The sequence below is a fragment of the Gorilla gorilla genome, chromosome 11 (genome assembly GCF_029281585.2).
Source record: "Gorilla gorilla gorilla isolate KB3781 chromosome 11, NHGRI_mGorGor1-v2.1_pri, whole genome shotgun sequence".
NCBI classification, from domain to species: domain Eukaryota; kingdom Metazoa; phylum Chordata; class Mammalia; order Primates; family Hominidae; genus Gorilla; species Gorilla gorilla.
The window spans coordinates 125177926-125205756 of record NC_073235.2 but is presented as its reverse complement, the minus strand read 5'-3'; the positions used below and the strand labels follow the sequence as shown (position 1 = coordinate 125205756).

The 27831-nt window shown below is 40.9% G+C and overlaps 1 protein-coding gene and 1 non-coding gene across 2 annotated transcripts in view; both read right to left on the bottom strand.

Moving 5' to 3' along the window:
* SGPP2 (sphingosine-1-phosphate phosphatase 2) overlaps nt 1-27831 on the bottom strand; it is a 136311-nt gene that overhangs the window by 39936 nt on the left and 68544 nt on the right. The window lies entirely within an intron of this gene.
* LOC115933810 (U6 spliceosomal RNA) lies at nt 21861-21968 on the bottom strand. The gene has a single exon (XR_004069664.1). It is a non-coding gene; the product is annotated as a U6 spliceosomal RNA (small nuclear RNA).

The following is a 27831-nucleotide window of genomic DNA, read 5'->3' as shown; positions in this document are numbered from 1 at the left end:
TACCAGTGTTCATATCTACTGAAAAAAGATATGAAAAAATGCTCAGCATCACAAATCATCAGAGAAATACAAATCAAAAACCACAATGAGATATCACCTCACACCAGTCAGAATCGCTATTATTAAAAAGTCAAAAAACAAAAGATGCTGGTGAGGCTGTGGGGAAAAGGAAATGCTTATACACTGCTGGTGGGAATGTAAATTAGTTCAGCCACTGTGGAAAGCAGTTTGGAGATTTCTCAAAGAACTTAGAATCAGAGCTACTGTTCGACCCAGTAATCCCATTACTGAGTATATACCCAAAGGAAAATAGATCATTATACCAAAAAGACACATATGCTCATCTGTTCATTGCAGCAGTATTCACAATAGCAAAGACATGGAATCCACCTAGGTGCCCATCAATAGTGGACTGGATAAAGAAAATGTGGTACAGGTACACTATGGAATACTACACAGCCATAAAAAAGAACAAAATCATGTCCTTGTAACAACATGGATGGAGCTGGAGGTCAAAATACTAAGCAAATTAATTCAGGAACAGAAAACCGAATACCGCATGTTCTCACTCCTAACTATGAGCTAAACATTGAGCGCACAAGGACATAAACACGGGAACAACAGACACCGTGGACCACTAGACGGGGAGGGAGTAGGTTGAAAAACTATTGTTTATTATGCTCACTACCTGGGTGCACTATACCTCTGGGACAAACCTGCGCATACATCCCCCATATCTAAAATGAAAGTTGATTTTTTTAAAAAAGAATTGGATGTCCATACCCTCTAAAAGTGAATAGGATTATTAACAACAGACTTGTTTACTTTGTGAAGGGGTGAATAGGATTATTAACAATAGACTAATTTACTTTGTCAAAGAAATTTACAGGACAACTTCATAATCTAATATGCAAGAGCAACATATTTACTTAAGTACCTGCCTTTGCAACTTAAAGCACTGTCTGAGAACTGGCTGTACCAGCCTCACCCAGGAGCTGCTTTAACATGTAGTCATCTCAGGATTCTCCTTAGACCTACTAAATTAGAATCTCTGTTTTCACAAGATTGCCAGGTGATTCATGTGCACAGGGGAATTTAAGAAGCACCGCACTATATAGTCCTCTTGTACAAATCACTTTGTTGTGGGCTTTAATCACAAAACATATCTTACCAGGTCTGTGTTGACCTTACCAGGGTTTTATTTAGCTCGTGATGGATGGCATTACCTTGCTTGGAACAAAACCCGCTATGAAGAACTATTTCAAAATAATTTTGGTTAGTCAGCTGGCCCACTATGAAGAACTATTTCAAAATAATTTTGATTAGTCAGCTGGATTGCTGTAGGAGTTTCCACATTCTTGTGCTTTCTTTTAACTCCTTGAGTTGCCGGTTAATTCCGTGCACAATTCCAGCAAACCCAGTAACCCCCTGAGACGGTGTTGCATATGTGTTTGTGCTTCACTGCCACTTTGCTCTGGGCTAAAAACCAAGAACCGCTCCCTGTGCACAGCAGGCCAAATCCACAGGCTATAAAGCCTCAGCGACAATTACTCTGAATTCCATAGCCGCAATTTCGAATCGGACTTTGAAACTTAACTTCTTTACCATCCACTTAACCACCAGGAACTACTCTCCTGGAAATCAGCTCACTCTTTTTATGTTTCTGCCTCCCTACTGTGAACCTGTAAAAACCACATCTAACTGACCATTGTCTGGGGAGTTGAAAAACTGGCAGGTATTACCGACTACTGGGAATTTCTCAGAAGCTGCTTGAAATATACTTCTCAGTCCTACTTCTTCCTCACCCACCAACATAAACAAAATATCATAGGCATAACTACTAATGCTAGTTCCCTCAAAAATACTTAAAATCCTCACACCCTAACAGAGAGGATAAGGGTAAAAAAATACTTAAAATCCTCAGAAACAGGAAACCTTAAAATCATAAAAATAATGATTGGGTGACTCTCCTTCAGATAAAGTTAAATTTCTTTGAGGTTCATGAGTTCCTTTGTCTTCATTTATATTTCACCTTCTATGTTTGAAGAATGTTTTGTGGAATTAGGAAAATCATTCATTTTATTTAAAAATACTACAGCTGCATATTATGTCTCATTAATAATTTTCAAATAACAATGACTGTGATCACAGCTCTCTTTAAACAGGAGAAAATAGTTAGAGCTACATTTTTCAAGTTGCAGAGGAAAAGTATCACTCTCAGAAGGTTGTATCCTGTTTCTGGCATTGCCATTTGTGACAATGATGCTATGATGAGCCAAGCCTTGTATTAGGTCCCCATCCTTGAGTAGGGAAAATGGTAACACAATAAGAAGATTTCAGAGGATAATGTGAAACGGCTTTGAAAAACAATCCACAGAATTCTATGAGTATATGTATATATACAGAAAACTCTGGTTCAACCTGGATGGCCAGAGAACCTGGGGCTGGTTAAAGTGAAATAGGAGAGTTCCCTGACCCCCCTCACAGGATGTGCGACAGGGGTGTGGCTCATCTGTTTGGCTGCAGCTGCTGCTCAAACCCCTTATAGGAGGGGAAGCACACAGACGGGCAGGGTGCAGGGAGCCTGGGCAAATGCTTCTGGGGCTCTGGCCCCACGTTAGGAGTCTAGGGATGTGTGTCTGCAACTCTCAAAGCCCCAGTGGGCATGCTACAGTGCTCTTTTAGCTCTGCCATCACAGACAGCTTAAGTGTTAACCAGCTCAGTTCCATCTTGGTACCCGGGTTCTTGTCCAGTGTCCAGGAAGGATCAGGTCACAGGGCCTTGAAGGATGGTGAATACAGGGGTTTTATTGAGTGGTGAAGGTGGCTCTCTGTGGAATGGATGGGGAGTTGGAAGGGGGATGCGGTGGGAAAATGATCTTCCCCTGGAGTTTGGTTATCCAGCAGCTGATCTCCTCTACGACTGTCCCCAGCGGAACTCCTCTCGATGTTCAGATGTTCTTCCTCTCCTCCCCTTCTCGGCTGTGCCATTCTGCTGCTCTTCTGCTCTTCTGTTTGTCTGCCTGTGGAGTCTGGGATTTGGGGTTTATATGGGTACAGGATAGGGGGGTGAGAAAACAGGAATGCCTGTTCCTATTTAGGGCAGTGGGTTTCCAGGCTGGAGGGTGGGGCCTTTGCCAGGGGACCACCCTCTTCTACCCAGTATTTCCCTGTCTCCTGTCTGTATCAAAAGGAAGATGGCTTAACTAAGGGATGGGTAAAGAAGCATCCAGGTTGCAAGAACAGCCAGAGCAAAGGCTTGGGGAAGTGATGCTGGATAATAGGTAGTGGGAGCTCCTAGGAGGTTAGGACCACTGGACTTTAAACTGCGAGGCACACCGCTACACATCCACTAGAAGGGCTAAGTTTCTCATTTCCTAAATGAAAATAAAATAGTGCTCATCTCCTAGATTTGTTAGGAGAATTCAATGAGAAAATGTATGCAAAACACTTAGTACAGTGCCTGGCACGTAGAAAGTGACCAATATAAATTACTGTAATAGTCAGCATTTATATTTTTCTTAAACAAATATTTATTGGGGACCTACTGCTATGGTCTAAGTGTGTTCCCCAAAATTCACAAGACTGACACATCAAGTGTTGGTGAGGACATGGAGCACCTGAACCTCTCATATGCCTCTGGAGGAAACAAAAATGGTACCACCACTTTGGAAAATAGTTTGGTAGTTTCTTAAAAAGTCTACCTGTACACTTATATGATAAGTTTCTTAACATATACTTATCATATGATCCAGCCATCCCACTCTTAGGTATTTGCCCAGGAGAAACAAAAGCAATATGACCAAATACTCATATATGAATGTTCATAACAGCTCTTTTTTATAATAGCCCCAAACTGGAAACAACCCAATTTACCATTAACAGGTAAGTACACAAATTGTGGTATAATCACACAACTGAATACTACTCAGCAACAAAAATGAATAAACTATTGACATATGCTTACAACGTGGATGAATCTCAAAATAATTATGCTGAATGAAGAGAAGCCAGACCAAGACAAATGACAAAGTAAACAGTACATACTACATGATTTGTTTACGTAAAATTCTTGGAAATGTAAACTACTTTATAATGACAGAAAGCAAGTAAGTGGTTGCTAGGGAGGGGAAAAGAAATTACAAATAGGCATAAGAAAACTTTAGGGGGTGATAAATATCATCTTGATTGTGGTAATGGTTTCAGGGATAGTTACCTATCTTAAAATGTGTCAACTTGTATATATTTTTATTTTTTTGAGACAGAGTCTCGCTCTGTTGCCTGGGCTAGAGTGCAGTGGCATAATCCTGGCTCACTGCAACCTCCACCTCCCAGGTTCAAGCAATTCTTGTGCCTCAGCCTCCCAAATAGCTGGGACTACAGTCACGCGCTACCACACCTGGATACTTTTTGTATTTTTAGTAGAGATGGGGTTTCACCATGTTGGCCAGGCTGGCCAGGCTGGCCTTGAACTCCTGACCTCAGGTGATCCGCCTGCCTTGGCCTCCCAAAGTGCTGGGAATATAGGCATGAGCCACCACGCTCAGCCCTCAACTTGTATATTTTAAACATGTGTGAACCCTGTGACTACACTAAAAATTATTGAATTACATGCTTTAAATGGGTGAATTGTATAGTACGTGAATTATACCTTGATAAAGCTGTTAAATATGTTCAGGCTGGGCACGGTGGCTCACGCCTGTAATCCCAGCACTTTGGGAGGCCAAGGCAGGTGGATCATCTGAGGTCGGTAGTTTGAGACCAGCCTGACCAATATGGTGAAACCCCGTCTCTACTAAAAATACAAAAATTAGCTGGGTGTGGTGGCGGGCGCCTGTAGTCCCAGCTACTCAGGAGGCTGAGGCAGCAGAATCGCTTGAACCCGGGAGGCGGAGGTTGCAATGAGCCAAGATCATGCCACTATGCTCCAGCCTGAGCGACAGAGCGAGACTCCATCCCAAAAAAAGAAAAAAAAAAGTGGTTCAACATTTTTCTGAAATGTGAGAAGCAGATGTTTGGGGAGAACCTGGTGATGAGGCAGCATGTTGTAGAATGGATCTTTAGCCTATTGGGAGATCCTGGGCAGAGGCCTGGCCTGACCTGATCTGCATGTCTGATGGCACCCTTTGATACCAAGAGTAGAGTGGGGATGAGGACATCAGGACTTGAAGGAAGGACATCAGTTAAGATAATATTGCAAAATCCAGGTAACAGATGCAGTATGATGTAAGTCAGCAGTAGGGCAGAAGAGAGATTTGAAGAATGTGGTTTCTTTTTTTTTTTTTAATGAAAGAATGCTGAATGGGTTGATGAATGTACAAAGAATAACAGGGAGAAATTCCATATGGAAGAGAGGAGAAAGAAATGGATGGAATATGGACTCAGAGGTGATCAGGCATGTGGAAGTGGTTTTGAAGTTGAGAAGGGCTCAGCCCCTGGTCCTCAGCAGGGATGGATGCTCTCCTGGGGGACATTCTGGTCAGTGCAGTGATTGCAGTCACTATTGGCATTTAGAGGGAGGAGGCCAGGGATGCAACATGCCTTTCAATGCACAGGACAGTGCCACTCTATGAAAACCAGTTTTTGTGTCTAACATGACTCTTAAGTGTTCTGCCAGACATTCATGTAGGTGAAAAATCCATCTGTAATCCTCTGAGTTGAGAGCCTAACTCTCTTTTACAAGTAAACACTAAATATTTTCTTGCAGGTTATGAATGTACACTGAAGTTTCCAAGGCCATGACTACTGTGTAGACTGAGAGAAAAATGAACTTTGGTTTATTTGGAACTTTATCAAGAACTAGCCAGGTGTGGTGAGTGGCTCATGCCTGTAATCCCAGCACTGTGGGAGGCAGAGGCAGGAGGATCACTTGAGGACAGGAATTTGAGACCAGCCTAGGCTACATAGTGAGACTCCATCTCTATTTTATTTTAAAATTAAACATTTTTTAAAAAAAGAATTGCTCATCATTTGGAGAAATCAGGTTATCATCAAGGGAAATGCTGATTATTGCATTTGAGACTTCAACACTACATATCTGTGTCCCAGCTACCATCATTGGCACATTCATAGTGATACTGCTTCACAAATAGTAAAGCAGGTTCAAGGCTCCTACTATCCTATGAAATAAATAGCCTAGTGTAGACATGTTACAACATATACTTATTTTAAAAGTTATTTTTATTATAAAGCACGTTATTTAAAAAATTGTATGTGTAAGTAGGTCATATTATCTATGAATTTTAAGAAAGTAAAAGGAATATTACAATATATTTAGAATATAACAGGAGGTGCTATTAGGCTAAATTTAGTGAGCCAGACACAAAAGATCACACATTGTATGATTCCATTTACACAGAACGTCCAGAATAAGCAACTCCATAGAGACGGAAAATTGACTAGTGGATATGTAGGGCTTAGAAGCCACAAGTCTGAAATCAAGGGGTCCGCCAGGCCACACTCATTCTGGAAGTTTTAGGGAAGGGTCCTTTCTTTGCCTCTTCCAGTTTCTGGTAGCTGTAGGTACTCTTTGACCTGTGGCCACATCACTCTGATCTCCACCTCTCCGGTCACATTGCTTCCTCCTCTTCTATCTCTTCTTCTGCCTGTCTCATCTCTCCCTCTGCTTTTTTCTTATAATGGTACTTGTCATTGGATTGGTCTAACCAGATAATCCAGGATGATCTTACCATCTCAACATCCTAAACTTAATTACATCTACAAGGACCATTTTTCCCAAAACAGCAATGTTCACAGATTCTAGGGATTCGAATGTGGGGATATCTTTTTGGAGGCCACTACTTAACCAACTACAGTAAATATTTAGTGAGTGAATCATATGGACCAGGTACTGTGCTGGTTTGGGGGAATACCACTGAGAATAAGATAGACAAGATCATTGTTCCCACACAGCATAAAAAATGAAACATTAGCAAAAAGTCTGCTTAGCTCCTTTGCATGTTATTTGTCCAATAAAATGGGATCATCATGCTTTAAGAAAAAAGAGGTACTGGGTCTGGCAGAATTGAATAGCTTTATCTAAGATTTAAAAACATTACTATAAATGTTCAACATCACATGACATTAGGGAATTCCAACTTAAAACAACAATGAAATACAACTACACACCTATTAGAATGGCTAAGTCCAAAACACTGATAATAGCAAATGCTGACAAGGATGTGGAACAATAGGAACGCTCATTCATTGCTTATAGGAATGCAGAATGGTACAGCCACTTTGGAAGATGGTTTGGCAGTTTCTTATAACACTAAACATATTCTTACCATATGACTCAGATGTCACACTTTTTGGTGTTCATCCAAGTTAACTGAAAACTTACCTCCACAAAAAACCTGTGCAAGGATGCTTATAGCAGCTTTATTTTTAATTGTCAAAACTTGGAAGCAACCAAGATGTCCTTCAGTAGGTAAATGAATAAATAACTGTGGTTCATGTAGACAATGGAATATTACTCAGCACTAAAAAATGAGCCATCAAGCCATGACAAGATATGGAGGAGCCTAAATGCATATCAGTAAGTGAAAGAAGCCTGTCTGCAAAGGGAACGTACTGTATGATTCCAACTGTATGACATTCTAGAAAAGGCAAAACCATGAAGACAGTAAAAAAGATCAGTGGCTTCCAGGGACTGAGGAGAGGGAGGGGTGAACAGACAGAGCACAGAGAAATTTTAGATAGTGAAACTATTCTGTATGATACTATAAGGATAGACACGTCATTCTACATTTGTCAAAACCCATAAACATACAGCACCAAGAATGAACCCTAATGTACACTATAGACTTTGAGAAATAATGATATGTCAATGTAGGGCCATGGATTGTAACAAATGTATCACTGTGGCGGGGAATTTTGGTAGTGGGGGAGGTTGTGTGTATGTGGCGTGGGGAGAAGGTATATGAGAACTCTATACTTTCCACTCAACTTTGCTGTGAACCTAAAACTTCTCTAAAAAAAATAAAAGTTTAGAACAGGCATGGTGGTTCATGCCTGTAATCCCAGTACTTTGGGAGGCCGAGGCAGGCGGATCACGAGGTCAGGAGATTGAGACCATCCTGGCTAACACGGTGAAACCCCATCTCTACCAAAAATACAAAAAATTAGCCGGGCGTGGTGGCGGGCACCTGTAGTTCCAGCTACTTGGGAGGCTGAGGCAGAATGGCGTGAATCCGGGAGGTGGAGCTTGCGGTGAGCCAAGATCGCGCCACTGCACTCCAGCCTGGGCGACAGAGCAAGACTCTGTCTCAAAATAAATAAATAAATAAATAAAATAAAAGTTTATTTTAAAAAGTCACTGTGGCGGGCCAGGCATGGTGGCTCATACCTGTAATCCCAGCACTTTGGGAGGCCAAGGAAGGTGGGTCACTTGACCCAGGAGTTTGACACCAGCCTGGGCAACATGGTGAAACCCTGTCTCTACAAAAAAATACAAAAACTTCCCGGGTGTGGTGGGGAACACCTGTAGTCCCAGCTACTCGGGAGGCTGTGGTGGGAGGATCACCTGAGCCCGGGAGGTCAAGACTGCAGTGAGCCATGATGCATTCAAGCCTGGGTGACAGACCAAGACCCTGTCTCAAAAGAATAAAAATTACTGTGGCAGCAGAGAACTATTTCTTCATTTAATTATCAGTTAAAGAGTATAATGATTAACTCAACGTGTGGCTTGCCCTAAGTGGAGGGCTTTTCTCTGTATTGTTGAAGAGGCCACTTTCCAAAAAGGACCCAATTAAGTTCCATCATCCATCATACTTCTTTGGGTTGAGGCCCCAAAGGCCTGTGCATGAAAGCAAAAACCCATAAGGAGGCAACACGGGAAGTAATTACAGACCATTAACACCTTAGTAAACTGGCTGGGGGCCCCCACATGGTATTGAAGGATGGCACGGAAGTCCCGTAGGTTTTCACGAAGGGCAATTAGCCTATTTTCTTCTTCTGCTCTGAATGCAGGATAAATGTAATATATTGATAGAAAGAAAATCTGGTTCTCTGGATAGTCGACCATTCACCCCAGGTAGACAAAAGGTTTTCCAGGGAACCAATGCAGTCAATATGAAACCTGTCCTTACAGTGTGGAAAAGCTTCCAGCATGGGCTCTGTTCTGGATGGCTGGGCTCATATGGGGACGGCAGAGAAAACGGCACTTTTTCTCTTAGTGTAGTGGCCCTTTCTGGTTATTACAATAAAAAATGACAGCGTGTACCATGTCTAACACATTTCCAATTAGCCAGACTTTATTCTTTACACTAGCATAAATAACACCTAAATAATTTTGAAAACAAAATATTTTGAAATAACATTATTACTAGTAAACCAGCCACAGGATTTTAAAAAGCCAAGCCACACTTCCATTTTTGGCCCACATTAATATAAGACGCTTCTCCTCCTAGCTTCTTTAAATGTCTGCCTTCAAACTTTTCTCTCTGTTAACATCTTCCATTCCCTGAAGGAAGACAAAAGTTTTACACTTTTGTTTACATTTTTTGCGTACACTACAGAGCTGCCCCTGTTTGTCTTCATCTCCGCAAAATACCCTCATCTGAAAAGAGCAAAGGCTCCATATGATCATAATAAAACCTAAGTCATCTGCAGGATGAACGGAGCACCAAGAGGCTCTTTTCAAATTACACCCACCATATTAAAAAAAATTGAAAAATCCCAATATCTTTTTTCCTTCCCTTGGCTACACTCATAGCCCCCTCCACCATGGAGAAATAGCCCAAGTGGTGTGCTGTTAACTAACAGGAGCGTATGATTATTCCTCATGTCTCATGGGGTAGAAACACTGCAAACCGCTGGGATTTACAGTCTATCTACGGGTTTGTTTCCAGAAAGTCAGGATCTGGTTATGTCATTGACTGTTGGAGGCAAGAGAACAATGAACTGTAACCCAAAGACCACAGCCTCTCTACCAGTACGTACCTATCCTGTTTCTTAATTTATCCAAATGCATCTCATTCCCTTTTTTTCTCAGCTTACCAGTAAGATGACTTGGATAAACAGACACCAGACACTCATCCATTCCACTCCTAGGTGTATCCCTAAGAGAATGGAAAGCATGTGTCCTCACTGGAACTTGTATGTAAATGTTGTTAGCATTTGTTAGCCTCATTCTTCTCAGTTTCCAAAAAGTTTAAACAACCCAAACGTCCATCGACTGATAGGCAGATAAACAAACTGTGCTATATATTTACAATGGAATATTATTTGGCCATAGAAAGAAAGAAAGTACTGGTGAACATAGTAATGCTGAGTGAAAGAAGTCAAACACGAAGGACACACATTGTATGATTCCATTTACATGAAATGTTCAGAAGAGGCAAATCCATAGAGATAGAAAGTAAATTAGCCCCATTGCCTACGGTAGTGTGTGCTAATGGATATTGGGGTTCCTTTTCAGCGGATAAAAATGTTCTGAAGTTAGATAGTGGTGATGGTTACACAACTCTGTGAATATGCTGAATTGTATACTTTAAAAGGTTGACTATTATAATATGTGGATTATATCTCAATTTTAAAAAGAAAGAGAAATGAGACATCAAGATAAGTCCTGGTGTACCTTTTCTATGTGTTCTTGAAGTCTCTTGTTCCAAAATGTTATTGCAATGCCTTCACATATTGATTTCAGAATAGAAGAAGAAGCAAACTATTAGAACTATTAATAGTCTTTTCTTCAAAAATCCTGTTCAATTCTGCCCGTCCACAGGGCACTGAAGTGAGTACATACCAGAGAGCTGCTGAAAATCCACTACTCAAAACCATAAGTACACAGGATTCATTTTCAGAACAATTTTTAGCTTTGGAGGCTTTCTTTAAAAGCTACATTATATTTATTAATGTCTAAAATATTGCTCTTATCAAAATTAGTATATCCTTATATGTCATAACAATTATACTGATTTTTTTTGTTAATACATAATAGTTATACATCTTTTGGGGGGACATGTGATATTCTGACACATGCATACAATGTGTAATGATCAAACCAGGACAACTGGGACACCCATCACCCCAAACATTCACCTCTTCTTTATGTTGGGTCATCATGGAAGCTTCTCAAATCAACAGTCTTACAAAAAAGAGATTGACTGCACTAGATTGTGTTTTTGTCTATTCAATGTTCAGTCTTTTTTTTTCCTCCTTGGAATACAAAGTGCTCTGTGGTCTCCTATTTAGCGTCTGGGAGTGAATTAAAAGCAATTCTTGGTGATGGTTATTCGGAAACACTCTAAAGCCTACTGTTTACCATCCAGTGTGAAAAGCTATTTCCAACTGGTGAATAGCCACTCATACTTCTGGCATTATTTTTATTTTTTAAATTCAGAGCTTTTTTGCTTTTGCTGGGTGTGATGTGTGTGTGTGTAACGCTGGGAGAAGCAATTTTAATTTCAAACTAGTACAGTGCTACTCATGTCTAAACCACCAAAACAAAGCAAGCACCATAAATCATAGAAGATAATCAGCAAACTGACATTTATATATTTCAAGTTTTGTAAAAATAGAGATGAAATAACTAAAGCACAAAGAGTAGATGAGAAAAATTAAGTTACAACATTTTCTCATTCTTTCCAATGTTCCCTCTTTTTAAAGCTCAGCTCTGCTTTTGAAATTTTTGAAGACAAACACTAAAGGTACAAAGATTGTTAAATCACAGATGTATGTATATGCCTAGGAAAGCCACTTTCTACCTCTTGAGCCTCCCTTTCATTATAAGAAAGGAGTTGGGTTAAATAATAACTGACATTTGTGCAATGATTGTTTTTAGTGTATACTTTCACAGACATTATCTATTTCAATGTCCACATCGTCCTTATTTTACAGATAAGGAAATTGATGCATAGACAAGGTGAGTATCTTGTCAACAATAATGATGCCAGTGTAGAGAAGCTGGACTTGAATTTGGTTTTCTGATTCCAAATTTTATCATCGTTTCACCACACCACGCCGTCTAGCATCTCACAAACTCACTACCGAATCTAAGTTAATTAAGGGCATATGTATAATACATGAGAATAGATATCTATGCTTTAAAAACCCAAACTCTATTATCTTAATTCTTTAGATCCATCCGGAGCTCAATAGAGGATGCTGAGTGTCCTTGGGGCTGAGAGATTACGATATCACATCTGATGAGAAAATTGCTTATCCCTACCATCCCACCAATGAATAGTGCAGAAAGCTAGGATCAGTGTCCTTTACTTGTCATTAGATGGACATCACATCCAAATGACTCCCACTGAGGGAACGGGTGTCTTCAGTCCTAGGAAATGTAGAGCACACTCAAACATGAAAATCATGCATAAGCTCACCCTCTTTCAAACAAATGAACAGTCAATCAACCACTGTCAAAATCTGAGAGCAAAGCTAAATGTTCATGACAGGACACTGGTTAAATAAATTATGTAACTGTTAAAAAATTATGAGATATACTGTTAAATGAGAAAGCAAGAGGCTGAAGAGTATATTTTCCTTCCATTTATATTTTGAAAAGGTATTTACATACCAGTGCATGTAGGTACATGGGAAATTGCATGGTAGGTTCACAAGGGGATTAGAACTGAGATCTGGAGTGGGCAGGAGACATGCTTTGCAAACAGACCTTGTGTGATGTTTCAATTTTTCATGCAAAAACAAATAACAAAAATTTACTTCTGATAGCAACAGAAGCATTGCTAAGAAAACCCTTTTCTACTAGATTCCTCCCTCACATTGCTATAAATTTTAATTGTCAGTCCTACTGACCATGAAAAGACTAAGCAATAATATTAAAAGATCAAAACCTTTAGCTTTACAAACCCCTGATGGCAACAATGCAATACATGTTAGTCATATGCCAGGTCCAACTTTCTCATCTGATTAAAACCATGAACGATTCCTGTCTCTAAATGTGATACCACAAATCTTAAAGATAGTCTCAGAATATCCAATCTGGAGAGAAGTCCCTCTTCAGTTTTGACCGATTGATTACTAACCAAAGACTCTTTCTTCTTCTACTTGCATCCAAAACAGTAAAACCTGCACCAGGACTTTTTCATAGGTTATAAACTCTAACAAACTCAGGAAAATCAAACCAAGCCATTTGCGCTAACAGCTGAATTCTATACCAATCACCTTCACTAAATCATCAAGCATTATCATTCCTCTTTATTAATGACTAGTTCTTTAAAATTTTCCAGATGGAGTCAGAATAGTTTAAGTGGAATATGAGTGGACCTACACTGGGACACTTTCTGTGGGTCTCCTACCAAGCTGGGGTTGGAGGTTTTCTCTGTGCTCCCAGATCACTCTGCCCAAGTCTTTTTCAAACACAGTCACAAACCACCTTCCAGATTCTGCCACACTCATGGTCCACCCATGTGATTATTTCTTTATATATATATATATCTATTATACTTTAAGTTCTAAGCCATGTAATTATTTCTTTAACACTGGTCTTTAAATTGGCTTACTTCCTTTTAGTGAAACACTTGTGAGATAATGATCTGATCGTTAGTTATGTTTTGTAATATACAACTGACCTTTGTGCAACTTGAGGGTTGCGAGTACCAGTGCCCTGTGCAGTTGAAATCCATGCATAACTTTTGACTTCTCCAAAACTTAACTACTAATAGCATTCTGTTGACTGGAAGCCTTACCAATAACATAAACGACTGATGAACACATATTTTGTTTGTTATATGTATTATATACTGTATTCTTGCAATAAAGTAAGCTAAGCCAAAAAAGTTATTAAGAAATCATAAAAAAGAGAAAATACATTTCCAGTACTGTGTTGTATTTATCAACGCATCATCTGTTTACAAGATGAATCATCTGTATGAAATGGCGGCAATCACAGAGGCAGACTTCAACCTACGGTACATATCAAGTAATTTCATAGCTTTTCTTGTAATTGCATAGCTTTTTTCTGCTTCTTGGCAGCACTTCCAGCATCACTAGTGGCACTTTGAATGGGTCCCACGGTGTTATTCGAAGTTTACAGTGTTGCACTAAACATGATGAAAAATACATCAGAACTTTAAGAGATCACTTTTTACTGTGATGTAATTTCCTGGAGAGACAACTGTTCACGTGGAGATGATTAGCGTTATGCAGTGTTTTAAGTGGATAATCAGAACACTTGTGCTCACCACAATAACAAGAGGTAGCTATGAAATTATTACAGTAGGTGCAGTATGCAGTACAATTAATTTATGCCATTATAATTTAATACTGCATCTTTACATGTGTTTAATTTCCCTAAACTGTGACTGGTGTCATATATAGTTTGATGTGTTCATGTGCATAAGTTTTAGTAAATTTTTAACTACTTTTTTTTTTTTTTTTTGAGACAGAGTTTCACTCAGCAGCCCAGGCTAGAGTGCAGTGGTGCAATCACAGTTCACTGCAGCCTCGACCTCCAGGGCTCAGATGATTCTCCTTCCTCACCCCCCAAGTAGCTGGGACTACAGGTACCTGCTGCCAAACCCAGATAATTTTTGTATTTTTTTGTAGAGATGGGGTTATGCCACGTTTCCTAGGCTGGTCTTGAACTTCTGAGCTCAAGCAATCTACCCTCCTCAGCCTCCCAAAGTGCTGGGATTACAGGTGTGAGCCACCAGGCCCAGCCTAATTTTTATTTTAACTTTTCATAATAGATTCATGTATATTTTATGGTAGTAAATAATAACATACATAGTATTGACATATGTTTTATGCATTCATGACATACCTTTTTCTTAACTTTTCCAATATCTCTAGGCTACATCTTTCATCTGTGAGTTTTTCCAAATTGTTGCAAATTTACAGAAAAGTTTTCAATATATTTATTTTTAAAAATTCACGTATAAGTGGACCCACTTGATTTAACCCATGTTGTTTAAAGATCAACTGTATATTCCATCCAAGATGTACATATTTAAACTAAACCAAAACAAGCTCATCTCACATACTGGGCACTTTGGGAATCATAGTTGTTCTTTTGTAATTATGCAGTTACATATATCCACTCACCTTCATACGATTATCTCTAGTTTAGATGATGGTTGTTTAATCTCCCAACTCTTGCAATAAGCCGAGGTCCTAAATGAATGACTGAGAGAATGCATGCATGTGTGGGTGCCTGTAAGCAAGCAGTAAATATGAATATCTCTCACTATCCAAATTTTTGCTTTCTGGAATCTGAAGCTGAATATATTTAGATAAACTTTTGTATAAATTCTTTGCTATCAAAACTCATGTTACTTGCTATCTGAAATTCAGGAACCAAATGGCTTTGAACAACTTGTAAGCCTTGCTATCCAACCTTGCTTGCTTCCTGGACTTGGCCTAAAATGTATTACTTTCATTTTCATATTTAAAACCCACACAGCTCTCTCAGTTCCTCTCCACTAAATAGAAGCCTCACCTTTTTTGCAGTGCCAGCCTCCTTACCTTGTCATGACTGTAAAAGCTGGATTAAATGGGCTTGTCTATATTGGGTGCCTAGTTACCAGGCTGCTTCCAAAGTGGATACTGTGGCCATCAGGGACTCCTTCCTTGACCTCAACAATAGGGACTACATGTCCAGAAATGATTCTACCCATGGCAAGTTCAATGGCATCATCAAGGCTGAGAACAGTAAGTGCAGTCAATTGAAATCCTACCTTCATTTTCCAAGTTCAAGATCCCCCCAACATCAAATGGGGTGACATGATGTTGAATACATCATAGAGCCCACCGCACTCCTTACTGTCTTAGACAAGGCTAGCAATCACTTGAAAGGTGGAGGCAAAGGGTTATTATTCCTACCACCTGCGCCAATGCTGCTGTGCTCAGAATGGGAGAGAATTGTGAAGATGACAACTCCTTCGAAATTGTCAGCAATGTCACCTGCATACCAAGTGCTTGACTCTCCTGGCAGAAGTCATCGATGATGACTGTGCTAACGTGGAGGAATCTCAGACCACAGTCCACGCCATCACTGCTCCCCACAGATCATGATTACTCCTCCAGCAAGCTGTAGTGTCATGTCAGTGGTCATTATCTCTCAATCCCTGGCCCTGCCAAAACTGTGTGCAAGACAATCCCTGAGTTGAATGGAGAGTTCACTGATTTGGCTTTCCAAGTCCCCACCGCTGGTGTGGAAAGTGTGTTGAGAATGAGATTTGCCATCTGGAGAAAGGTGCCAAATATAATGACATCAAGGAGGCAATGAAGCAAGCATCGAGGGCCCCTGGAAGAGCATCCCGGGCTACATTCAGGACCAGCTGGTTGCCTTTGTGACAACCACTATCCCATTTTTGATCTGGGGAGGGTATTGCTCTCAATGATCACTTAAGCTGTTTTTTTGGTATGACCATAAATCTGGCCATAGGAACTGACTGGGGGGATCTATCTTATGGTCTGTGTGACCTCTAAGGTGTAAGAGTCCTGGAGCACTCACCCCAGCAAAAGTATGAGAGGGAGAGTGAGGCCCTCGGTCACTGAGGAATTCTTGCCCCAATTCCACCCCAACACATTGAGAACCTTCCTTTCTCTCTATACAGGTCCCATCCAAGACCCATGAAGAAGGAAGGACCTGAGAGTCTTCCCTTGTTGAATACCATTGCTGCCATCAAGAAAATTTCCACTGTGTACAATACGGGTGCAGTTAAGAAAATAAAACACATGGAGACACATGAAATAGACATTATAATCACTGGCATTATAATCCCACACACTATACTGAAAAAAAAGCATGATGGCCTGTAATTTATACATTGATTCAAAGCAATTATTACCAGGGACTTGAGATCTTTGTCATTTCGCCATGGGAACAGCCCTACAAGTGGGTCTCACATGTCCCTTGAAGGTGGATTTGAATACTGAAAGAAAGTGAACCTATACAAATAAATCTATGCTCTTAACACTTTAAAACAAGAATTCACCATGCTCTCTTCCCTTTATTTTAGCCTTAATATGTTTGAAATATTTCATAACATATTTAATAAAATTTAAATTCATCATCATTTTAACATATAGTTTTAGCTACAACCGAAGGACTTTCTGATCATCCCTCGTCCTTAGCAACAACGCTCTTGGTTTTCACCCTTTTTGGTTCTATTATTTGGTTGTTTTTCCTGAATGGGCTACATAATCTAAATAGAGATCTTTTTATCAGGAACATACAGTTTCAGTATTTCCTTAGGCCTCCCAAAGCTGAATGTTCAACAGCAGGTGATTAGAGTAAAAGGATAGTCTAGGTGATGTCCTCAGAATGGGTAACTTTTCTTCAATTAGAAATAAACCAGTTATATATTACTTAACAACCAGCCTAAAATGAAGACCTAGAATACTTCAAGTTCTTATTTCTTCCTATTCACATTTTTAAAAGGTAATGCAACTCTCTAATTGAAGCAGTGTTAAAGGGTAGAATTTCGTACACGGTGTAAATGTTCTCTCAGGAATGGTGCCATTTCCAATATAAACCATTCCTGATGTTAGCATCCAGGATGAGCTGCCATTTCCCCCAGCACTGTTGGCTTTAGCAACAGCAAGCTAGAGCTTCTCAGCATGGTGTATTGATAATAAGCAGCTGCTGCCTTTATCCAAACCATCACTTATGTGTGTACCTGCTCAGGAGCCATTTAGATGTTAGAAATCAACATTGTGAACAGCAGCCTATCTACAGCGCATATTATAAAGAAATATAGGTTGAGCATCCCTAATCTGAAAATCTGTAATCCAAACTCCAACATCTTTTGAGTGTTGACATGACATTTAAAGGAAATACTCATGGGAGTTCTTCACATTTTAGATTTTCAGATTAGGAATGCTAAATGCAAATATCCTGAAATCTGAAAAAATCTGAAATCCAAAAAAATTTGAAAACCAAAACACTTCTGGTCCCAAACATTTTGAATAAGGGATACTCAATTTGTATGGAGTATGCCTGGCAATAATTCAAGGACAGCAATAGTCTTTACCTTCAAAGGATCCTGGCTATCTTCAAATTACTCCAGAAAGTCACTCTTAGTTTTCTCTCCATAGATGTAACAAGAAGGGGATATGGTTTAAATCTAAATTATAAACTTACGTAATTTTCTCAAGACATTGTAATGTATATATCCTGATTCCTGGTGGTTTAAAAAAGTTTAACTGGGCAAATTTCCCAACTTACCTAGGCCAATTTCCTTACTTCACACATATTTTACAAAACCAGTTCTATCACTTGTATTCTATGAGTGTGCCTAACAAATGGGAAAATTTGTGAGGGTGGCATAAGGAATATCTGTCCAGACTTTTCTTAAAGCTCTGGTCATTCTAGTGGTACCCAGGTAAACTTGTGTTTCACCATAAAGATTGAGAAAGCATTTGTCTTAAAAATGATAATCATAAAAACAAATGTTTCTACCTGTCTTCTCCAACTGCCACCATCATAAAAAACCCCAACCCTTAACAAAACAAAAACAACTCTGTAGACTATTTGGATTTTTCTAATATGTCTCACAATTTGTGGGGAAAAAGTTTAGTTGAAAAAAGCATAGATATTAAAGTGAGATTCAGTCTCAGTATATCTTGGGGTAGAGATCTAGCCTCAGAGAGTATCTATTCTTGACTTACCCTGAGACAAGAGAAAATGTGAACGCACGTCACTCACCTGTCCTTCTATGGCAGTGTCTGTTTATGAGGAAGTCTCCTGATGAGGTGAGGTCAGGTCTGCCATTTTGCTGACCAAGAGTCTGATTTTAGGCTCAACATCATTAACATCGAACACCTAATTTTTCAGGCAACTGCCCACTCTCCTTACACATTTGGTCAGAGTTGGGTCATTTCATGTTAAGCTCCTGTAAAAAGACAGCTTTTGAGGTTTGAGAACCTCCCTATGTAGTGAGCTGTTGAAGCCAGAAGTCACCTCAGTGGGTCTGTCACAGGTTTTTGTTCTTAATAGAATTCAGAAAAGATCTAAGTGGTGATCACTCAAAAAAAAATAAGAAAGATTTATTTCTGGAGAGATTAAAGACTCCAAGAAGCCAGGCAGCAGCAACCTCATCTGTCCAGGTTCAGAGTGACAGTCACTGAGCTCCTGTCCCATGAACAGTTAGGTGGACTGCAGGAAGGAAACCTGGATTTATGAGGCAGGCTCAAGTGACTCCTGCTCAAGCCCTAACGCACTTGTGCACTTGTTCTAAGGGTCTTTGGTTGAGAAAGCCCACGGGTCACAGGCTTTCTGTTTGTCTGAATTTGGTTCTCTTTAAAAAAGACCAAATCTCCCCACTTTACTTACAGTGGCAGGTAAATTAACATTGAACCAAATGGTGGTAAGAACAGCAGATGATTGTCTCCAAACCCTCAGGTCTGAGTTCTTTGTCTCCAAAGGCTGATATTGCTGGTTCTATTTCCTCACGCTAGAACAACTGCACACACGTAGGGGGAAGCACCATTTCATGGTGAGATGCTTTGCTACGAAGCAGTCCATGAGCAAACTGAATTACCAGTTAAGATGCTTGGAAGGAAATGGAGAGCTGAGGAAATGCACGAGCATAAAAACTCAATATGAAGGCTAACAAAGTTATGGGAGCCATAATCACAGGATGCAGGGAAGAAAATTCACTTAAAGCAGACAATGCCAGTTTTCAGTGAGGGCGCCCTGGATGTGTATCTGCTAATCTGGGGGAACAGCCAAATGGACTCTTCCATTTTTTCACACAACATATGTTTCCATTCCCAGTTTGATATCGCAGGCTATTGCTATCCACACTGGAAAAGCCAATTTCATACTCTTTCCAAACAACTGCCAACACGGTGACCATCAGCAGGGTGGCTTCCAACAATGTGTGGCAAACTAAGTCCAAATTCTAGAGAATGAGTGCACTATCTTCTTAAACACCCTCAAACTGGCTGTGTTTGTAACAACACCCCCACTTACTCCTCATTGCTCCCTCCCTTTTTTCTGGTTATTGCTTCTCCTTCAAAACTGAAAACGAGACATCCAGCTGGAAGTCAGAATCAAGACCATCATGACTGAACTGCTTCCCTCCGTGCTTCCAGCCCCCACTCACCCCTCCATCCCAGTGGTGCACCATCACTACCACTGAGAACCACAGTCTCACATCTCACTGTATCATAATACTGGCTCCAACTTTAAGATTTAACCTCTCTCCTAGGAAATTTCTCAACCTTCTTCCTTATGTGACAGAGTATCCGAGCCTGGAAGCACAGGTGGTGGCTGTCATACCTCTGGGATGAACACCACTCAGACAGACTCACTGAAAGAACAATTCTTTTGGCCTTAATGCATGATTCTTCCTGCTGGTAACACCCTTCTGCCAACCAAAGGGTTCAGCTGTACTTCTAGTCAGGCCCAAGGTGAGAACTTAACGTTGTAAGTTCCAGTCCAGAACACTGGCAATCTGACTCTTTGGGCCCTTCTGCCTGGGGACCTCTGGTCTAGTCAGTTCCATGGAAGGCCTTATTTAGGGTAAACATGAAGACATTTACATTTAGAGCTCAACCACAAACAGGCAACTCACCATCTCCTTAATGAAAAGGTTCTAAAAACTCACATGACACTGAATTGGAAAAGCTTCCAGCCCATCATCTATGGACATTGTTTCCTTTTCATTTTGGTTGCAAGATGTCTTTCCTCAGAAAGACTGTCTTTCCCCCAATGCCCCAACTTGTGTTTCCCCCAACACGTCCTCTTTTCTGCTTCCTCCTCCTCTTTGGCAATAAGGCTTCATTATAAGGTTTCTCCCAGGTAGAAAGAACACGCTCTCGTGCCCTGGGGTTAGATGACTCTCCTTCTAAAGAGCCAGTCTTTGAGTAGGAGGGGAGAAGAATCCTGGAGTCCTCTGCCTGACGCCAGTTCACTGCAGGGAGCAGGGGAGCAGGCTGGCCGAGCACGGGAAAAGTGTAGGAGAGAAAGCAGGGAGCCATTGATTTTCCACTTGGCCAGTGAGTGATTAACTCTGCTCCATTAGGAGGGGCGGTTGATCACACCATCAACACCTCTCAAACCTTCACATAACCTCCCCATGACCCTTTTTAATGAGAAAGTCTTGGCTGGAGCCTGTCAGAATCTGCCTTCGGGGCAAACAGGCACATCCCTACTCTGTGCAATGTCCACTTTCCACTGTAAGGCTGAGGTTCAGCAATGCTGACAATGGAAGTCTTTACAGAATCCGTGTTTGATGAAATGTCTTACCAGATTTGAATTAGAGGACATGTTTTGTTTTAAAGATGAAAAGACCAATTCAAAGATGGCTTTGTATTTTTTAAAATTTAGCTATCTTCTCAGAAGGCTTGCTTGCTGGAGAATTTAGACTTCTGAGAAATACTGGTTTCCATATGAACACAGAAATCAACCAGAAAGGATGATGGTATATTTCAAACATTCTAAACTCACCATAAACAATTTAAATAGGAGTTATAAGTAAATTATAAGTAAAGTCAGTCCTGTACACAAACACCTCCTCTGAAAGGCCTTCTCTGACCACCTCATTTAACACGGCATGCCTCTCATCACTCTCTCCTCATATCCTATTTCTGTTTTTCTTCATACAACTTTATACCCTGCCTGCATTTAGACTATATATTTTTATTTTATCAGCCTCATCTTCACCCTGAGTGGATGTTCTGCCTTTGTGTGGCCCAGAGTCTGGAACAGTATCTGGCAGTTTAAGTGCTCAAAAAAATTTTTTTTTGAAAAAAAAAATTCATTCATTCATTCATTCATTTCTTTAAATGTTCGGAATACAACATTTGTTTTAAATGAATGAATGAATGAATGAATGAATGATGCCTGTTGAGATTCAGTGATCCTTTAGTAATTAATGTTTTCTTTGGGCCAGGAGACCATGTTGGCTTCTTCAAATGTCCCAGATATATTGGCTGCCATTAAAAAAATGGAATGCTCCATGAATTGACATGTCATCCTTGCTGAGGGGCCCTGTTAATCTTCTCTGTATCATTCCAACTTTTAGTATATGTGCTGCTGAAGTGATCATAGTAATTAATGTTAATAGCATCATAGTATACAGAGGTGAGGGCACCTCATCCAACCTCTGCTTATTACATATGAGAGAACCCAAGTCTTAATCAGGGAAGTAACAATCCATGATCTCAGGGTGAGTTGATGGTTGAGGCAACACTGAACTCAGGTCTCCCAAAGGGGCTACACTCTCTGCAATCACAAAAGGAGACTGAGAAGGGGTCCTGCGTGAAGTAACTCAGGAGCCTGTGGTCTCCTGGAAGCTTCTAGAAGAAAGTCATTTCTACCACTGCTGAGTCATATTGGCTTCTCTTACTCCTCCACAGGATAAGTTTTCTCCTGCTTTGAGATTTTCTTGGCCTGGGACTCTCTCCCCCAGGGGCCTCATGAGGCTGGCTCCTCATCCGTCAAGACTTAAGTTAAAGGAAACTGGTACAAAGTGCCCCTCTCCAACCACCTTCTCTAAGGTAGGTTTCTGCTCTTCCCTCATCACATCCTAAACAGTAGTTGTACAATATTTAATTCCTGTATTGATTACTTGTTATTGTCTGTTTTGCCTGCATGTGAACCCCAGAGCAGGATGGAGTCTGTCTTGTACATTGCTTAATCTGTACCACTTGACATAATAATGTACCAATGGCATAATCTGTACCACTTAGCACATAGTAGGCCCTTGCAAAGTGTTTGTTAAATGAATGAACAAATGACTAAATACATTTAAAGGTTGTTGCTCACCAATTACAAGGTTAAGAAAGAGATCTGCTAGGTGCGGTGGCTCGTGCCTGTAATCCCAGTGCTTTGGGAGGCCAAGGCAGGTGGATCACTTGAAGTCAGGAGTTTGGGACCAGCCTGGCCAACATGGTGAAACGCTATCTCTACTAAAAATACAAAAATTAGCTGGCTGTGGTGACATAGTCCCAGGAGACCCGGGGAGGCTGAGGCAGAAGAATCACCTGAACCCGGGAGGCGGAGGTTGCAGTGAGCCGAGACTGCACCATTGCACTCCAGCCTGGGCGACAGAGCAAGACTCCGTCTAAAAAAAAAAAAAAAGGAAGAAAGAGATCTGACACTCTTTTCAAAAAGCAAATAAAGTTGCTTTCTGGTTTAAAGACTCCTGAGCAGTTCAGGAATGTGTAGAATTTCTATTTTCATCCTGCAAACACCTTGAGATAACCTTGGCCAAATTTGTTTCCCAACTTTCCATCAGGGCTAATGGGGAGCCATTCCATTAAGATGGAAACCATTCCATTTTAAAAAGACCTCTAGGATGCTACTGTAGTACTTTATAGATGTTCTCCATATATCTTTATCATCCTGAACTGCAATGACCTCTTTACATGGGTGCTTCTGTAGGGGACATCTCTTAAATCACTTTTGTAGAAATAGCCTTTATTTATGTTACCCAATATTTATTTATTGAATTGCTGCCAGATGCCAGGTTCAAGAAGCAATAAGAAACCAACTGGGAGGGAATGCAGACACAGGAGGCAGAGTGGCTTTTCTAGAGATGATGACTGCACTGAGACTTAGCAGGAGTAAAGCGGGTAGCAGGCAGGAATGGTGAGAGCATGAAAGGCAGAGGAACACCAGAAAAGGAGCACAAAGTAGAATATGTACCTACTGGATATGTAGGGCATGGTGGGGGGTTCTCACCAGAGATAAGAACAGACAGGGGAAAGGGCTAGAGGTGGAGATTGAGGCAGAAGTCTGACTGTGAGAGACCTTGCAGGTAATTGTAAGGTGCTTAGACATTACATGTTTTTAAAAGTTCACATCTGCATTTGAGATAGATCACTAAATGCTGTGGGGAGGATGGATTTGAAGGTATAAGAATAGCTCGAGGGAGACTGATGAGAACATCTACTGCAATAGTGCAAAATAAAGATGATGCAGGCCTGAACGGAGGGAATGTTTCCAGAAATGTTCAGAATACAAAATTACCAGGGTCCATACAATGTAAGTCTTTATTAAATGAATAAATGCAACAACCCTGGCTCCCTGGAGAATAAGACTCTGCTTACTACTTTGGAAAGCGTCTCAATCTGAGAAGTGAAGACCTCATGGACGGGAACTGTTTTACATCTGTGTTTCACATTGCCCTGTGTTAACAGACATCTCCACAGGCAGGCACAAGTACTGTAGGGTGGAACTCTGTGCTTTATTTATTTATTATCTTTGTCAAATAAAAAGCAAATCTGGATTTAGGTAAGGAGAGATGCCATTCGAAAGGATTCTTGCATGAAGGGAGTGGGGGCACTATGTGACACGGAGACCAAGAGGTCTGCAAGTGTCTCGAATGTAAAAGAGGAACGGGCATTTCTATTACTTAGGGAAGAATGAACAAGGCTCAGGAGAACTGGATGTGGGGAAGTGAAATGGAAGGTGAAGGTGGGTCAGGATACTAAAACCATGTGTACCCGGACGTCAGCCTATTCTGTGTGGTAAGGGTGGGTCAAAGTTCAGGGGTCTACAGATGGAGAGAAACTTAATTAGAGTTTGGTCAAGTCAAGGTGGCAGGTATTTTGTACAGACTGACCAGGGGGTACAGAGTTCAGCTAATCATTTATGAGCCAAAGAATGGGAATTTGGAGAGTCTGTGTCTGGCCTTGTCACTAATAAACAAGGGAGGCATCTGTGGGTCTTATCTAAGCCACAGGGAGAAGTGGGGGTTCCTTGTAGTAAATCCTTTCTTGGAACACAAAAAAGAGTGGGAGGATTATCTTCATGGTTTCTGTTTTCTAGCAGCATAGAGAGCTCAAGTAAAATTCAACAAGGCCATTTTTCTTCCTCTCATTTTTAAGCCAAGAGATCTTGAGGATATTCTCTAACAGTTTTTCATTTGCAGGAGAAAATTTGAATATAAAAGGACTTCGGTGCAGATAGATTTTTTTTTAATTTTTATTTTTTTTGAGACAGGGCCTCGCTCTGTTTTCCAGACTGGAGTACAGTGGCATGAATATGGCTCACTGCAGCCTCAACCTCCTGAGCTCAGGTAATCCTCCCACCTCAGTCTCCCGAGTAGCAGGGCCCACAGGCACATGCCACCACACCTGACTAATTTTTTAATGTTTTGTTGAGATATGGACTCACTTTGTTGCCCAGGCTGGTCTCAAACTCCTGGCCTCAAGCAATCCTCCCACCTCAGCCTCCCAAGGTGCTGGGATTACAGGCATGAGCCACCATGCCTGGCTAGGTGCAAATAATTTAAAGTAAGCTCTGACATTAGCAAACTCCTTCAGGTTGTCAAACCACCAGCAACTTTTGTTTTTGTTTTTGTTTTTTTTTTTGTTTGAGACAGAGTCTCACTCTGTCACCCACGCTGGAGTGCAGTGGTGCAATCTCGGCTCATTGCTACCTCCACCTCCCGGGTTCAGTCAATTCTCCTGCCTCAGCAACTCTTATATTTTAAGGGAAAGTTAAAGAAAAGCCTCCAGAAACTTTCTGAGAAACTAATGCTAGGCAAGGCCAGGACTTCTAGCACAGAGAAAAAGACAAACTTCTTTTTAAAATGAAGAGAGGGGAAAAAAGAGAGGTACAGTCTTTGGCAAATGTTTAAATCCTGCTCTCATTGGCCCCATATATCTTACAGTGACTAGTTATACAATTGTTTTGGAGGTGAATTTATGCTCTTGGTTAGCTCCCCTTAGAGAAAGCCTCATGCCAAGATTTTGGATACGTATGTGACTGTGGACCACTTGGTGACAGTCATGGAACTGCACACGCAGGGCCAAGCTGGCACCCTCGGCATATTCAGTGAAGACACAAGTGCAAGTTGGGCAGCCGTGGGCTGGCAAGGTGACCTGGGAGACCACCACTGCCTCCTCCCAGCATTTCCCTGACTAGTCAGTCTCATTACCCATTTCTCTGAAATTTCATAAGGAGTATATTTGCTCATTCGTGAACATTCTCTCTATCTCTACCGCCTACAGTCCAGCTTTTTGGGCCCTTTCCAAAACTCTTCATTTCCTCCTGTCAAAAGACGAAATTACAACAAATTTAGCTTAAGGATTTTTAAAAAAAATCTTTTTTCTTCCCAGTGCTCAGTGCAGCTGGGATCCTTTGAAAATCTTAATTGGCTTCATTTGCGATTCTAGAATTGGGCAACACTTCATTCCATAAAATAGAAGGAGTGTTCCAATGGGTTCAGCAGAGGAGGCTGGTTTTACAGACAGGGAAGGGCTGAGGAAAGCCAAAACAGAGAACAAAAAGCAGTTTGGTGGTTTTGAAGTTACTTTCCTTGAAAGGTGGGAATAGGGAAATAGAATAATAGAAAAATGACTGATAAGTTGACATCAGGTTGCTCTTTTATAAAGATTAAAACAGAGGGAAATTAATTAGCTTGCCCACTGAAACTGGCCTTTATGGCTATTCTCTCTCTCTCAGAAGGTCAAATGAACAGATTAGTCTTGATTTGGTGATGTGGAACTTTAGCATGAGTGACTCCATTTTGGTTTGGTCTGTTGGGCCAAACCAATAGCCTCCTATAAATCTTATGTAACACTCCAAAGAGATCATTAATTTTAGGCCTAACAGTACGATGAAGTAAAAAGAGGGCTGGCTTGAGAATGAGCTCTGATGTTATTAATGTCTCACCTTCAGTTTCATCATATGTAAATGTAGATATTAATGCTTTACAAAATTAATGTTAGACTTAGTTAAGAATACATTTAGGCTGAGTGCTGTGGCTCATGGCTATAATCTCAGTACTTTGGGAGGCCAAGGCGGGAGGACTGCTGTAGTCTAGGAGTGAGAGACTAGCCTTGGCAACAAAGTGAGACTTGTGATATGGTTTGGCTCCTTTGTCCTCACTCAAATCTCATCTTGGATGGTAATTCCTGTAATCCACACATGTGGAAGGAGGGCCCAGGTGGGAAGTAATTTGATCATGGGGGCAGTTTCCCCCATGCTGTTCTTGTGATAGTGAGTGAGTTCTCATGAGATCCAATAGTTTTATAAGGCAGTTTTCCCTGCTCTTGCTTCCTCTCTCTCACCTCCCACCTTGTAAGATGTGCCTCTTCCTTTCCCACCATAATTGTGAGTTTCCTGGGGCCTTCCCAGCCATGCAGAACTGTGTGGGTCAATTGAACCTCCTTTGTTTATAAATTACCCAGTCTTGGATAGTATCTTCATAGCAGTGTGAAAATCGACTAATACAGTAAATTGGTACCAAAGTAGTGGGGCACTGCTATAAAGATACTTGGAAATGTGGAAGTGACTTTGGAACTGGGTAATGGGCAAAGGTTGGAACTGTTTGGAGGGCTCAGAAGACAACAGACAGATGAAGGAAAATTTGGAACTTCCTAGAGAGTTGTTAAATGGTTTTGACCAGAATGCTGATAGTAATATGGACAATGAAGTTCAGGCTGAGGTGGTTCTTACGGAGATGAGGAACATCCTGGTAACTGGAGCAAAGGTCACTCTAGCTATGCTTTAAACAAAGAGACTGCTGGCATTTTGCCCCTACCCAAAAGATCTGTGGAACTTTGAACATGAGAGAGATTATCTGAAATTGGAACTTATGTTTAAAAGGGAAGCAGAGCATAAAAGTTTGGAAAATTTGCAGCCTGACAATGCCATAGGAAAGGAAAACCCATTTTCTGGGGAAAAATTCAAGCTGGCTGCAGAAATTTGCATAAGTAACAAGGAGCCAAATTCTAATTGCTAAGACAACAGGGAAAACGTCTCCAGAGCATGTTAGAGATCTGGGCCACCCATCACAGGCCCAGAGGCCTAGGAGGAAAAAACGGTTTAGTGGGCAGGACCCAGGGCCTCCCTGCTCTATGCAGCCTCAGGATTTGGTGCCCTGTGTCCCCGCTGATTCAGCTCCAGCTGTGGCTAAAAGGGGCCAAGGTATAGTTCAGGCCATTGCTTCACAGGGT